At 44.5% G+C, this 14,850-nt stretch overlaps 2 long non-coding RNA genes across 3 annotated transcripts; one reads left to right on the top strand and one right to left on the bottom strand.

Annotated features, from left to right (window-relative positions):
- Positions 1-2,113: 2,113 nt before the first annotated feature.
- Gm39332 lies at positions 2,114-6,303 on the top strand. Its single transcript, XR_870716.1, has 2 exons — positions 2,114-3,033; positions 3,389-6,303. It is a non-coding gene; the product is annotated as a predicted gene, 39332 (long non-coding RNA).
- Gm31756 lies at positions 4,461-13,031 on the bottom strand. 2 transcript variants are annotated; one of them, XR_379357.4, is made up of 4 exons: positions 12,882-13,031; positions 11,956-12,061; positions 10,238-10,352; positions 4,461-4,915 (listed from the first exon to the last, which is right to left on the bottom strand). It is a non-coding gene; the product is annotated as a predicted gene, 31756 (long non-coding RNA). The 2 variants fall into 2 exon arrangements; XR_870717.1 differs by lacking the exon at positions 4,461-4,915 and adding an exon at positions 9,971-10,055.
- Positions 13,032-14,850: the final 1,819 nt, after the last annotated feature.

The raw sequence follows: 14,850 nt of genomic DNA, 5'->3' as shown, positions 1-14,850 counted from the left end.
CCCATGTACCCCAGGATTTCCCCTTCGTAGGAAGAGCTGGGGCATCTCTGTTGGCAGGCTATGGAAAGAAGGCTTCTTACAATTGAGGGTATGCTGTAGGTGAGAAGATCCCATTTGAAGACCAAAGCAAGGCGGAGAAAGCCTCCCCCAGCTTGGAAGGGGCCTGCCCAGTCATGCATATCCCCTTGTACACTCACAGTAGACATCATGGAATAGCTTCCAATTTCCTTCAATGTGCAAATTGTTAGATTATGGAGATTCCTCTGGTAGTGACCAACTGAGAATGGCCTTACCTCATGGGTGCCTCACATACTTAGAAGCCCACAGAGGGTGTAGTTTGGTTAACCACAACTTTCCTTTCATCATTCTGAAGTTAGAAATCGGATAGAAGTCAGAACCTATGCAGTGGGTGTCAAAAGTGTGTAGTCAAATACGTCTTGCCAACGTGGACTTTCTCTGCTTGCCTCCTGGGCTAAAACCTCCCATTTGCTTATGTCAGAGAAACGGGCTGATGGCTGGCCTGCCTGGATGAGCTTGCTAAATGAAGGCACTAAGACTACCGAGGCCTGGGCATGGGCAGATGAGAAAGACCAGAAGAGCTTCCAGAGGATACTAAACCTTCCTGGCCTGATGGACAGCTGTGAGTCCCTGTGGCAGACATTCCAAGAACCCTCATGACCCCCATCCCCAGTCTCATAACCCCTTAAACAACACATTCCCTTTAATTAAGAGCAGGGCAGTCACCTGCTTCTAGTCAGCAGATTATGATAATGGTGAAGGGATGTGGCAGAGATAATAAATGGTTGATTTGGAGATAATCAAGAGGGCTATTTTCCTTGGCAATGTTTGATCTAGTAAAGGCCACCCCAAAGAGGGATGGAGCATTTTCAGAGAGAGAGGCCCTCCTGGGAGCTTGATGGCTCAAGTTGAGATAGCCCAAGTGCCAGTATAGTTACTTCCAAGTACCATGACCCATGACTTCCCACAACCATAAAGACATGACCTTCCTCACCAACTGAACGAGCATGGAAACAGATTCCTGGTGAACATCCAGATGAGAGTGACTACACTCAATGCCATAGCCATGGCTATGAATGAGACACAGGGGACCCAGGACCTACCTGCTTTGACTCTTCTCAGGAAGTTGTCAGGTAATGAATGCATTTGTTCAATTGCTCAGCTTCTGATATTTTGATATTCAATATTAGACAATGAAAACTGTGCTCCTGAGATAGGGAAGGGGGACAGCTGTAGACAGTGGAAAAGCAGGTGCATCCGCACAGGAAGTGGTCCTGGTTGTGTGATCTAGGTAGTCTGGGAAGAAGGAAAATGTCACCCTCCCATTCACACACAGTCATAGGGCTCTGCTGACCTCTCTCTTCTTACCACGGTGGCCTCAAGCCATTCCTATTACTTCTTTTTCTGATTGGATTTTTGAAAGGGAGAGTTGATTGGAAACCAGAGACATGCCACATTAGTGTCTGCACCTCCGAGGGAGGTTTCATCATGTCTAAGGCCATGCATCCTTACTTTCCCAGCTTTTTTTTTTTCTCAGTCTCCCTTCTGTTCCAAGAGATGTGTAACCGTCATTCCAGCTTTTTAAGACACATTATAACAAGCTACCCAGAGCTGATCTCCATAACTTAAATATTTTAACGTATGATGCGTTTCCTCACCAGCCTAATTATGTCTAAGTTGGTCCTATCACACTGCCCATCACTTTGTTCCTCCAATCTTCCTGTCCTTTTCCCGTGGTTAATGATCCTGCAGAGAAATGGGTCATCAGGCCAAAACATTTTACCTGAAAGTTACCACTTATAACCCTAAAACTGACTAAAAGAGAATGAGTGTGTATATAAGAGTATTGTGGGTGCGGGCATGAGTGTGTATATATCATTAAGTGCAGGTGGGTATGTGAGTGTGAATATATAAATGTATGTAAGTATATGTATGTGATAGGAAGAATAAATGTGTATGTATAAGTGAATGTGTGTATATGTGTGAATGTGAATATGTGTGTGATAGAAAGAATGAGTGTGTGGGTATAAGTGTACATATGTATATGTGTGAGTGTGAATGTGAATATGTGTGTGATAGAAAGAATGAGTGTGTGTGTATAAGTGCATGTGTGTATATGTGTGAGTGCGAATAAATGTGTGCAGTTGTGTGCTTGTGTGTACACTGAAACTATGGGCTATAGTTAAGAGGCCGCGTCTAACCAATCAGAGGAACAGTGACAAGGCAGGATGTAGGCAGCAGCAGAGGAAATGCAACAGATGTGACAAATGATTGTGTTAGACAACAGAACACACTCAAAGGCAAATTGGTTGTTGGAGGCAGTAAAGAAAGGGGAGGCGTTTGGGGCTCTCATGATGATGTCTCTAGTTAAAGGCCTTGGGAGAATGATGCATCATTGGCTTAGCTGAGACACGGGGAGAACAATGAAGTTGATTTTGAACGCACCGGAGAAGGTATGTTTGCTGGGGATGGAGGCAGCTGTTTCTGAAGCTCCTAACATGGAGGAAGGACATTGCAGTGACCAGAAGAGAAAGAGGATATTCTGGGACAGGGTCAAGACCCCTGCTGATGCTCCCAGGCAAAGAGTTAAGGCTTAGGTTGGAACAGTCCCAGCTCCATCTGCAGGGCTGGCCCTGGTTCCCAGGTCTCCTGTCACATTGACACCCCTCTCTGCTTGTCACGAGTCAGGCACTGACAGCCTCAATGGTGCTGGCGATTTATCAGAGAGTGGAAAAAGATAATTGACCATCATCTCGCCTCACCTCACCTCGCCTCCGCTGATAGAGAAAAATTTAACTGCTTCATTCCACTATAATTTCACATAATTCTCCATCTTTCTCTCCCACGTTTTTACATGGAAGTTTACAAAAGTGATTGATGATTTGCTATCAAATATAAAGAAAAAGAAGCTAAACTATCACCGGACAGTTTAACAGCCTTTAAAATATAATGGTTTCTCTGGCTGGACATCCACAGTTGCCGTAGAATCTCAGAAGGTCAAGCTTTAATGAACTGGTAAGAATTAGAGACGTAAAGTAAGCGATCAGCGCTCAGTGCTGGCTCCACTGTCCAGTGACCTTGGGGGAGGGGGAGCGAGAGACACTATTCCTTATAATACCCCTCTGGGAATGTTCCAGGGCTGTCTCAAGTCACTGAGTGGGGTGGTGAGGTGGCCTGAAAAGGGGAGTCTAGGATCCCTAGTTACAGCAAGATAAGGCTGCTTGGCCTTAGCTTGCACTCAGTTTAGCATTGAGGCTCCACCCTTTACATGTGTGTTTGTACATGTTGTATGCCTCTATGTGAGTGTGAATGTGAAGGTTGACACTGGACGTCCTTCTCAATTGCTCTCCACCTTGTTTTTTTGAGACAGGATCCCCCACAGGATCTGGGACTCACTGATTTGGCGAGACTGTCTGTCCAGTGAACTCCAGGGATGCTCTAGTTTCTAAACAATGGGATTGCAGGCATTTGCTGACCCAGCTTTTGTACTTCGTTCTGGGGATCTAAATTGAGGTCCTTATGATTGTGTAGCAAGCACTTTACCCACTGAGCCATCTCCCCAGTCCCTCTGACTCAGACACACCTAACCTAACCTATAGTTCCAGGGCGGTGCTGCCCTTTATAGCCAGAGAAGGCAAGCTCTCCGTTGCCATCGCTTCTGGTCCCTGACTTGCTTCCTTGTCCTGTTTTGGCAGTGAAGAATCGCTCCATAGCCTCCTTTGCATACAAACCTCCCAGCTTATCTGTGTCTAGGAGGAGGACCGGCACTTAGCTTCTGTATGTCATCCACTCCACACCATGCTCTCTACACGGTCTTGATGAGTGTTTTTCTTTAATTCTTGAGGTTGTTATTGTAATATTTACATATAGTGCAAGAATGTAAAGTTCAGAAATCATGGCTAGTGGCTAAAAAGATTCCCGGTGATCCCTACTTCTCAGTGTCTGTGCCCTTGTCTAACTGCCCTCTTTGGAGGGTGGGCAGGGTGCTGTGGCTTGTTTCTAATGTGCAGAATATGGTAGGTGATGGGATGTCACTTCCAGGATTAGGATTATAAAGTGACTGTCCTTTCCAAGTGTCTCTTTACTGCTTGATGTGTATGGACGCTTGCTGCCATGACGTGCGCTGCCTGGCAGAAAGACCTGGATGGCAAGGGACCAAGGAAGGCATCCAGCCAGCATCCTGGGCTGACCTGAATGATGGCACCGGCTTCATGGCAGACCTCAGCTGAGCCTTGAGTGAAACTGCAGTTTATGCTGTCACCTCGATTGCCACCCGTGACACCCCGAGAAGACACTCCTGGATCCATGACTCACAGAAACTATACAATCGAACATGCATGCTATTTGACAAGGCCATGTTTTATTGTCCTTTGCTACCCAGACTCAAAATTGGGACTGCTTGTTGTTAAAGTATTGTGATATTTATAATAACACTATTTTGACTTAGAAAAGATCAGAGGGACTAGAGAGATAACTCAGGAGGAAAAAGGTCTTGCCATATAGTATAAGTACTTGAGTTTGAATCCCCTGCATGAAAAGCCACTCATGTGTGTGCAACACCCATGCCCCGCCCCCATAACACACACACACACACACACACACACACACACACACACACACACACAAACGTGCGCACAACCGAGACTGGCATGCACTTGTAGCTCCAAAATGAGTGCTCTTTTGCTAGCAGAGTTCCGAGAGGTCCAGAGGGTCAGGGTCTCATATGTCCCGTGGTCTTCACCGCACTGTTGAGCCTTGTGGTGTGGTTGCAGCCTGGAGTCTGGAGGATGGTGACTGCTTCTCCACAGAGCTCTTTCCCATTAGACAGACGGTTCTGGAACATCTGCCCAGAAGTAGTCCAGTTGATTTAAGGATCTTTGCTTTTAATTTTTGGTGCCTTTCAGAGGAAAGAGAAAAATAAGGTTAGTTTCCTGAAGTGTAATTGCTTCGGGCAGTTATTTATTAATGAAAAGGAACAACATGTCAACAAGGCCCAGGCTTGCTTTAGGACTAATGTTAGCTGAGGTGCAGGCTAGAGGAAAGGTAAGCCTGCTGTCACTCTGCATTTGTCCAGTTCTGTGGTCACCTATTAATTATCTGTGCACTGGGCTCTGGCAGGGGACAGTTTTCACTTCCTCCCCACTGAGGGTTACTGAGCTCTGGGGGACATGAGAAGCAACTTCTCTGACACAGGCTTCCTGGAGGAGTTTCTAGATCTGGGAAATCCTCTCAAGATTCTGCCACCTGCCCCAGGATGAAAAGAGGAAGAGACAGAGCTCTAGGGGTATTTTTGAAGACATGGGGTGCAGAGCTTTGACCTCCATCTCTCTGGCATGAAAAAGAATGGCTTTTAGTCAGTACTTCAGAGTCCAGAGAAACACCAATGTGATAATGTACTTAAAACTTAAATGATATAAAGCACTCTGCAATCTCCACTCCCCTCTCTCGGTGTGTGTGTGTGTGTGTGTGTGTGTGTGTGTGTGTACATGTTCCTGTGAGTTTAGTCAGCTGAGGTCAGGCTCAGGGAATAATACAAACTAGATAATGAACACTTGACCAGAAATTGCAAAGTGCCTGTCAAAGGTTCTGTAAACTGCAGTGAATAGAATTTCTGTCTGATCGTAGTTTAGTCCACAAAGATGCTCATGATTCCTTGACTTGGGTAGCCCCACAGCTCTCTGTTGTGACCAAGCATTCAGGCATGCTGCCATCTTCGGGCATGGACTTTGACCTCATGGACCCCAATATACTACATGTAAGCAAACCATTAGCTATATTCTATGTTATTGTGAAAGGCAATTATTATGCAGAAGACCCTGAGCAGAATCACTACAGCTGTTCAGAACTGGTCATACTAATATGCTTCTTGTGTAGTGTCTGGAGAAAGTATGTATCTTTCCTTTGTTTGTTTGTTTTTCCATCATCAACAGAGAGAAATAAGCAAGAACATCTACAAAAATCACATGGATGTTAGAATAGGAAGGAAACTTAGAGACGATCTGAATTAACACCATAAAAAGACATGAAAAGCCCAGAGGGTTCACTAGCCTATCCAAATTCACCAAGTGTATAGACAGTACTATATAGTACTTTATATTTAGAAGAAAACTAAAGATAGAACATTGGCATATTTCACATGGGTTAAAAGGGATTCGAACCAAAGATACATTTGTTTAGGATTTCCAAAAACATCTGTTGCTTCTTTCTACCAAGTTGTATGGTTTTTCTCCTTTAGTTTTATCTCCTCTTACTCTTTTTTGGAAAATAAAAGCAAATGAACTTGCAGAAGGAATGTGGTAACTATTGTCCTCTGGGGGCTGTCTATAGACTTAGGGTGAACAAATTCAGAAAACCCATACATGTCTTTACTCCACAGTCATGAAATGTTAACTTAACATGAAGAAACGACGGGGTTAATTCCGAACCTCCTGTAGATGCTTGGTCATTGTTCAGGTCTTGCCCATTCCCAAGTTATGCCCTATGGGAGGCAGGAAATGAATACAATTCACCTCAACCCGACTCAACCTAACAAACATATGGACTGTGTGTGTGCCTGGCATGATGAATATAGAAAGATCCATAAGTGCTGTTTTCCTCCAGGTGCTCACAGATAATCTGGAGGTTAGGTGCCAACAGCATGGTTTCTACAAGGGTGCCCCTGGAAGGTAGCTGAACCTTTAGGAGGTGTGGCCTGGAAGAGGTCTTAAGATTATTGTTGGCATGGCCTTGAATGACATCATGGGACCTCAGTGCCTCCTTTTTCATTTTTCCTTCCTGGGGTCACAAGATCAGTGCTTATCTTCACTGTACTCTCCTGCCATGACACGTTTCTTTGTCACAGGCCCAAAGTGAGGTTCTTAGGCCATCATGGACTTCAGCTCCACAAACCACGGGCTAAAACAAGCTCCTTCTATTTATAAGTTAATTGTATCAGGTATTGTGCTATACACTGCCTAGACAACAATATGACTAATTCACTAAGACACTGTACATTAATATTCACATGAACAAAAGATAAAGGTCAATGAATATCATCGGGGAAGCACTTCTTTTGCATATTTGTGTTTTTGCATGTCTATGCATGCATTTGGAGAGCAGAGGCAGTTGTGGGTGTCATCCTGAGCAACACTGTCCACCTTTTTAAAGATGGCTTCTTTATGAGCCTTTTAGATCTCATCAATTAGACAAGCTTGTCAGTAAAATCCAAGGACCCTCCAGTGTCTGCCTCCCCAGCGCTTTGATTACATGGCCTCCATGCCGGAAGATAACACTCAGGTCCTCTGGCTTATCTGATCCACCCTTCCAACTGTTAAAGGTACTTATTGACACCTTTAGTTAGCAGAACAGGAAGACATGAGTATCAAAATACTGTCAAACTTTCTGGGATAAAGAAACAGACTAGACAATCCAGGGCAATCCAATATACGATGTAGCTAACACTACAGTTATGGCAGTTAAGAGAAGCAGGTCTCCAAAGGGCTGGCCTCACTCACAGAAGACATCTTGGGGTGGTAGACCTTGTTCTGGCCTCTGAAAGATGCTAGAGGAGCAGGAGAAGGGTTATCTGACAGACAGAACCAAGCAAAGAGTCAGTCCGTTTCTACTTTTTTCCTACCCCCTTGTATCGCCAAGGATCTTTATGCTTATTTGTTTATTTGTCTGCCTGTTTTGTTTTTTGTTGGAGTGTGTGTGTGTTTGTGTGTGTACACGCGTATAAGTACATTTGTGTATGGAAGTGCGTATGTATATGTGTGTGAACGGGCATATGCTGAGGGCTGAGATCGACACGGGGAGATTTCCTTGACCACTCTCCACCTTACAAGGCTTCTCAGTTGGATCTGCAGCTCAGCAGTACAGCAAGCCTTGCTGGCCAGCCAGTTTGTTCCAGAGATCCCTTGTCTCTGCCTTCTGAGTGCTAGAACTCCAGGTGGGCTATCAGGCTTGCCAGGAATTTATTCTGGTACTCAGAGTTCTGGTCTTCACACCTGGGTAGCACACGCCTTAACCACTGAGCAATCTCCCTAGCCCACGCTTTTCTTTGTTTTAACATTTATTATTTATTTATTTAATTTATTTTATTTTAGCCCACCTGCCCCGTGTGTGTGTGTGTGTGTGTGTGTGTGTGTGTGTGTTTGCGTGCGCACCTGCCTCAACACATGTGTGTAGTTCATGCTATGATTTCACTGAGTTATTTCTTTGGTTGCAGGATATTCTTACATGGTCTTAACCCAACACTGCTCCTAGTCTTGGCACCAAGAATTTTATCCGTTGTGACCATTCCTAAAAGAGAGGAAGTTCTTAATGCCCCATAAAGAAGGATAACTCCAAGAATCGACTTATTTCCCACTGGAACCCCTTAAGTCTAGAAAGTGGGTAAAATACTTATCTTTCTCCAGTCTCTAAAAATGTAGATTAAAACCAGAGAGAAAAGAATTGCTAAATATGAATAAATGCTTTTGTCGTCCAATGTGTCATTTTATGTCCCAAGAACAATTGCCCCGAGATGCTCATGTCTCCTCTATGTTATCTCTAAACATCCCTTTCAACACATTTTAAGGTATTGAGAACTCATGGAAAGTTCCCAATAAAGATGCAAGGTGCTGAAGGATCAATGCCATTTATTGAGTGCCAATAAATGCCAGGTACCATTTTAAATGCTTTACCTTAAATGTATAACTCAGGTAACAAGAAAATGGCCCAGTTGCAGTGATATTGAACTTCATTTGCTATAGCAAGGGGGTAGTGGGCTGGAGAAATGCCTAGAGGTGCTGTGTAAAACACAGAAATGTACTGTGGTCAGGAAGAGACTGGACCACTAGACCCTTTTTAACTTCTTTATTCTCTCTGACCACTTTCCGGCAGCCATTTGATGATTCTTCCCCCTTCCAGCTGGGTTTTCCTGATGTCTTTGTACGAATTCTTCGTGGGCTAAGAGTTAATGAAACAGCACTCCCATCCATTTTCTGGAAGCCCCTCCTTGGGCATGTGGCTCAGTTCCTTGAGTTTCTGGGCAGAGCTGTTACTGGGGTCATGATAAGGCCCGAGGAAGAGCCCACTGACAAGTGCAGAATGGGAACCCTCCGGAACAATGTCTGGTTGTCATGATGGCATGTTGGAAAATTGATCACCTTACTCTGCCTAAAGAGAAACCTCCGCATGTCACCACCAATCATGCAAACTAGACTCTCAAAATGAGATTAGACCGGAGCGCCACCAATCAGAGCTGGAGTCCCAATTGGTCTATGACTTCATTTAAAGGTCCAGTGCCAGCAGGAAGAGAAAAGAAATCAATAGTACATTTTCTCTGGCATCAATTTTGCTTTTTGCTAAATGAAAATGCTTATATTCCCTTCCTTGTTCCCTCTGCCAGAGAGGATGTTACTTCTTCCCACCTCCCTATTCTGACCCCTCCCCACCCCAACCCTGTGGTGACAGGTGAACTCATGCAGAGAACCTCCTGCAGGGAAGCCCTTCAGAGCATTGCAGAGGAGGACACCTCAGCCAAATATTTGCAGTAACCGCAAGCTTCCCCCAGCAGGCCTCCCTGCTACAGTGCCAGGGCCTAACCCCTGTTCTGAGCCACTGCTGGTCACTGCAATTGTTAATGACATTAGTCCTATAGACTCAGGACCCCTCTAGTGCACCCCAACTCCAAGCACTAGACTCAGGACCCCTCTAGTGCACCCCAATTCTAAGCACTGTGTCAAGCTGGAGCTGCAGGCCCCATGAACAGATGTCTGAGAGAACAGATAGATCTGTGTAAACTCACTCTCAACCTCTGGCTACAGAGGTAGCAAAGAGACTTCCTTATAAACTGGTTTTACTGTATCACGGCTGTGGCGATGGCCCAGGCCACAAAGCTTGCCATGTAAGCTTGAGAGCCTGATTTCATTCCCTTAGAATGCAGGTCCAAAAGCTTGACATGGTAATAGGAGTTTGTAATCCCTGTGGTGGGGAGGGAGAGACAGGAGGATTCCTGTGGCTTCCTGGTCAAGCAATCTACCTGAATCCGAGAGCTCCAAGTTCACTGAGAGACCCTGTTTCAAAAAATAAGGTACAGAATGAATGAGGCCATTCATTGATATCTGACCTCTACACAAATACCATACTCTCCTGCACATGCACCTACACACACACACACACACACACACACACACACACACACACACGCACACGCTCGCACAGGAGCAGGCACAAGCACACACGTACTTGTTCTTACCTTCTGGGCAACAGAAGCACAGAAGACGGTGACTCCCTGAGAGTCCCTTGGTGGTAACCTTCTGAGCGTCCGTCAATACTGGCTCCAAGGTGGCCTTAGCCCAGGATTTGACTCACTTCGCCATATTTGGAAAGAAAGAAAAAGAAATTGTAGAAGAGGGAAGGAAAAGCAATTCTTTGGGCTGGGAACTCATTTCCTGAGGAGCAGGTTTCCGAGGCCCTGCTCCCAGGACTCAGGGAGCTCCAGGAAGCTCAACCAGTCAGTTAATAAGTCATGGAGGACGTGTGGTTTAATTAACTTGCCCAAAATTCCTCCTTTCCCTTTCTCACTTTTGCTATTAATATTTTTCGATATCTGATAATGCAGTGTAGTTAATTCTTTCTGGCTTTATAATGAACACTGCCATAATGAAAAAGGTTAGCTGTGCTTCAGGCAGCTTTTAATTATCCAGCCGAGCAGGTAAAAGCACTTTATTCTTCTCCTTTTTCCCCCTTACTTAGCAATTAATGGAGGAGCTCCGTGGCTTACTGTACCTTTTTTTGTTTTCTAATGGGTGATGCTGCATGGAGCAGGGAAGCCTTACTGTACCCCACAACTACCAACTGAAACCATCTGTGTTAACACCTTTTGGGCTTCTGGCTTCGGGGGGTAGAAGTGTCCCTGTGCTGGCCACAGGTTTATATAATTAAAAAGCTGAGTTACCAAAGCATTTTGCTACCAATTCCCTGCTTTGCATGTCCCCGTCTTTGGATCTGTGTCCAGAGGCCCACCAAATGCCATTAGAGCTGAGCTGGTCTCGCTTTATTGTAGACCTTTTCCTGGCTGTACTTAATAGAGCTATCTTCCTTCTGTTCTCCCTGCTAACAGCAGCTATGGGCTTGTTCATTTTTTATACAGAGAGGGAAACCGAGGCCCAAAGTGATTGCCTGCCTGGCAGAAAGCCCTTTTGTCATAGCTGCTGACGTGAAGCTCGATGGATCAAAATAATTATAGGGCCACCTTATAGGAGGATTTTAAAGGTTATAGAGTCACTTCCAAATCTACTCAGCACGGAAGTCACTGGGTGATTCTATTTGCCATGGCTGGTATTGCTGCAGGCTCCTATTCACTCTGCACATATTCTACAAAAATAATTCTAGCAGTGTAGAGTATTTGTGTATTTGTGGCTTTATTAAGCTAAATGTTTTTAGACTCTGTGTGCAGATCTCTCCGGAGGATCTGAACCTCTATGGTTTTGTAGGTATCCTATATACTCATAGCAACCTTTCATATTTGTGTAGAAGCCTGGTCTTTAGGGGAGGGTGACAGGTACAGTCTGGGCTAGAGGCTAAGGTGAATGTTGTCTCCAGGTGTGTGGAACAACCCTTGGAAATTCTACCTGGAATTAGAAATGCTGAAAGCCTAAGAAGGGAATGGCCTGGGAAGGGGGCAGTGGGATCCAGCGATGTGGGCTCCTGGGTTCCTGAACAAGCCAGGTCTTATTCTTGCCTAGTGGTACCTGTTCTGAGAATGAGGACTCTCAATCTAAGGATAAACTACAAGAGTTGACTGTTGGGATGGGAGCTCTTCTAGAAATCAATCACAATATGAGGCGACTGACTAAGAGATCCTTGTCCAGATGTTTCTGTCTTTTAGTGTCTTCTTGTTGGAGCTTCATGAAATGAGGAAATCATGAGCAACACTATTTGGCTAAACATGCAGTGCCTCCCCACACATACCAGGTTCCAGAAGAGTTGGCTGAATGTCTCCGGTGCCTTTTGGTTAAGTATCACAGATGTAGCGGGTTCTTGATTATCTCTTGGAAGTTTTGGTTGTCCGAGGCCCCTGGAAAGTTGAAATTAAGAGAATAACTTTACTTTTTGTTTTTGCCAGCTCACAGACTTGAACTGTAAAAATGAATATTGGATATTCAACGCTTTAAGAGGTCCTTGGCCTTTAAATCTGTCTGTCAAAGTTTTAGGGAACTTCTTAGAGCATTCCTTTTGTATACCACTACAGTCTCATGTCCACAGGACTATATGACCCAGGTTTTCTGTGGTACCCACTAGACAACCAGTACCATGGTGGTGCTAGGCCGAGTGACTTCAAACTCCAGTGTCTCACCGACCTTTGGGAACAGAACTGTTTCCATAACTCAATAGCTCAAGTGCCTACTAGGATTTGGGGCAGTTAGAGAAGGGTGGTGGCACTTGGGTGACATACAGGCTTTTATGTGAATAAGTTGAGTAGACAAAGTCTGTCAAAACAGTTACCCAAATCTGAACAGTAGTCAGACAGTTCAAAACAATGGCACATCCATTATGATATCCCATTCAAATCGAGTGTCAGCCAGAAAAAACATGTCGTTCTCCCTGTTTTACCAGTGGGACCACCCTCTAACATGGCAACACTCTCAGCTGGAGGCAGTTTTGCCCCTAGGGGACATCTGGCCACATCTGGAGACATTTGTGTATTTCTAGCTGGGGAGAGGATAGACACTGTTGATTGACAAGTAAGTGGGGTCTGGGTGGGGGGCTGAGCCTCTTAAAATGCAGAACACAGCAAGGCACCCACCCCAGAGTCACCTCAGCCAAAGTGTGCATCACACAGATGCTGATAAATTTTATAGAAGGCTACATAGCTGATTGGTGGGCTTGATGGTTACCTTTAAGCACAGTGTTTCATGGACCACAGTACTCTCATGTTCACCGGCCTGAGGCCTCAGCTGGTGTAAGTATAGTGGGTTCTGAAACCTTTAGGAGGTGTGATCTGGCTGAAAGAAGTAGATTCCTAGACAGGGTTTTTTGTTTGTTTGGTTGCGTTTCGTTGTTGTTGCTGTTTGGTTTGGTTGTTTGCTGTTTTGTAATTATAGGTATCTTGTCTATAGTTCCTTCCTGTCTCCCTTCTCTGTGCTGTTTTTCTTCCTTGTCAGGATGGAAGGAACCCTTGGAAGCCCTGCAATAAAGTAAATAATTCCTCCTTTAGCTGCTTCTCTTTGACATTTCAGTATATCAACACAAAAGTGAAGACCCAACACCCGCTGTTTGTTAAATATTTTCCCCCGATCCCGGCGTTTCTTTCCCATCAACTCATCCCTGGATCCCAGATGACCTCACCTCCAAATTCCCAAAGGGTGTGTGGCAGAATTAGTGATAGACTGTATGGTCATCTTTCCCTGAGTGACAGGTATTCTATTGTACCCTCCACACAGGGCACCCCATGTACTAACACAGCAAAAGAAATGCTAGGGTGTGTCCATCACGTGCACTGCACACAGCAGTGTCCTTTTCTAATTTTACAGGGAACCAGTTAATTGTGCATGTGCATATGTATGTGGGGGTATGGAGGTACTACATAGATTTGTGTGTGCATGTGGAACTAAGAGGTATCAAGCATCTTCTTTAAAATACTCCATCTCAGCTTTTGAGATACAGGCTCGCACTGAAGCTAGGGCTCTCTAATTTGGTCAGGTTAACCAGTCAGTGAGCTAGGGAATCTCCCTGTCTCTATTTTCCTCTCTCTCAGCAAAGGGGCTTACATAGTCACTTCAATCATGGGTGACTTTTTTACATGGCTGCTGGGGGTCTGAACTCAGGTCCTCAAGTTTATGTAGCAGGGATTTTACCTACCGAGCCATCACAGCCTTAACTCTGTGTTTTCAGGTAATGTGAAGCCAAAAGTCTCAGCATAACCACATTTTTTCATGAATTAAAGATTCATTGAATCCAAATGGCCTCAAAATTTTCTCTTCATTTCTAGTCTTTAACAAACAAAATGAGTACAAACATTTCATTTGTTCATTCAAATACTCCCACCCCACAAAAATCACTTTTATATACAAATGCAAAAGGGGGGATACATACAGTCTCTAATTCCCAAGTTGCCAACAGTCTATTAGTTCAAACAACCTTTAAAGTAATCAACACATTTCAATGCACACAGCAGACTGATCTCTGGAAGCAGGGGTGAGAAAACAGACAAGGCTCCTGAGAGGGCTCACTGAGTAGAGGTTGATCTGAAACTTATCAAATAGAAAAAGAAGAGAGATAAGTTGAAAGTAGAGAGCTGTGTAGTAACTGATGAGAAGGACAGGTGGTTTTGTGTCACCGGAGTAGAGAGTGCAGTTGGGGAGTAGTGGGCAGTGAGAAGAAGCTGGCAGAAGCCTCCAAGGAGGGTTTGTAAGTACCCATTATCCTGGAAAAGAAATGGAGTTTAGTATTGAAGATGCAAAATCTTAGGCAAAGCCTCTTTACAGTTTCATTCATTCATATATATATATATATATATATATATATATATATACACACACACACACACACACATACATATACATACATATATATATATATATATACATATATATATATATATATACATGTGTGTGTGTGTGTGTGTGTGTGAGTGAAATAAGTGTGTGTGTGTTCATGTGCATGTACATATTTGCAACTGTGTAAAGGCTAGAGTTGAACCCAAGACTTCCCCAATTTTATTTTCGATATAAGGTCTCTCACTGATGTTGAGGTCCGGTCAGCAATTCCCAGGAGTCCTCCTGTCTCTGCTTCCCCAGATGGGGGTTTCAGATGTGTGCCACTATGCTGGCTTTTAGGGTTAGCAATGGGCATGCAAACCCATGT

Source organism: Mus musculus, chromosome 9, assembly GCF_000001635.26.
Source record: "Mus musculus strain C57BL/6J chromosome 9, GRCm38.p6 C57BL/6J".
In the NCBI taxonomy this organism is placed as follows: domain Eukaryota; kingdom Metazoa; phylum Chordata; class Mammalia; order Rodentia; family Muridae; genus Mus; species Mus musculus.
The sequence above is the reverse complement of the archived record's forward strand: the minus strand, read 5'-3'. Positions and strand labels throughout refer to the sequence as shown.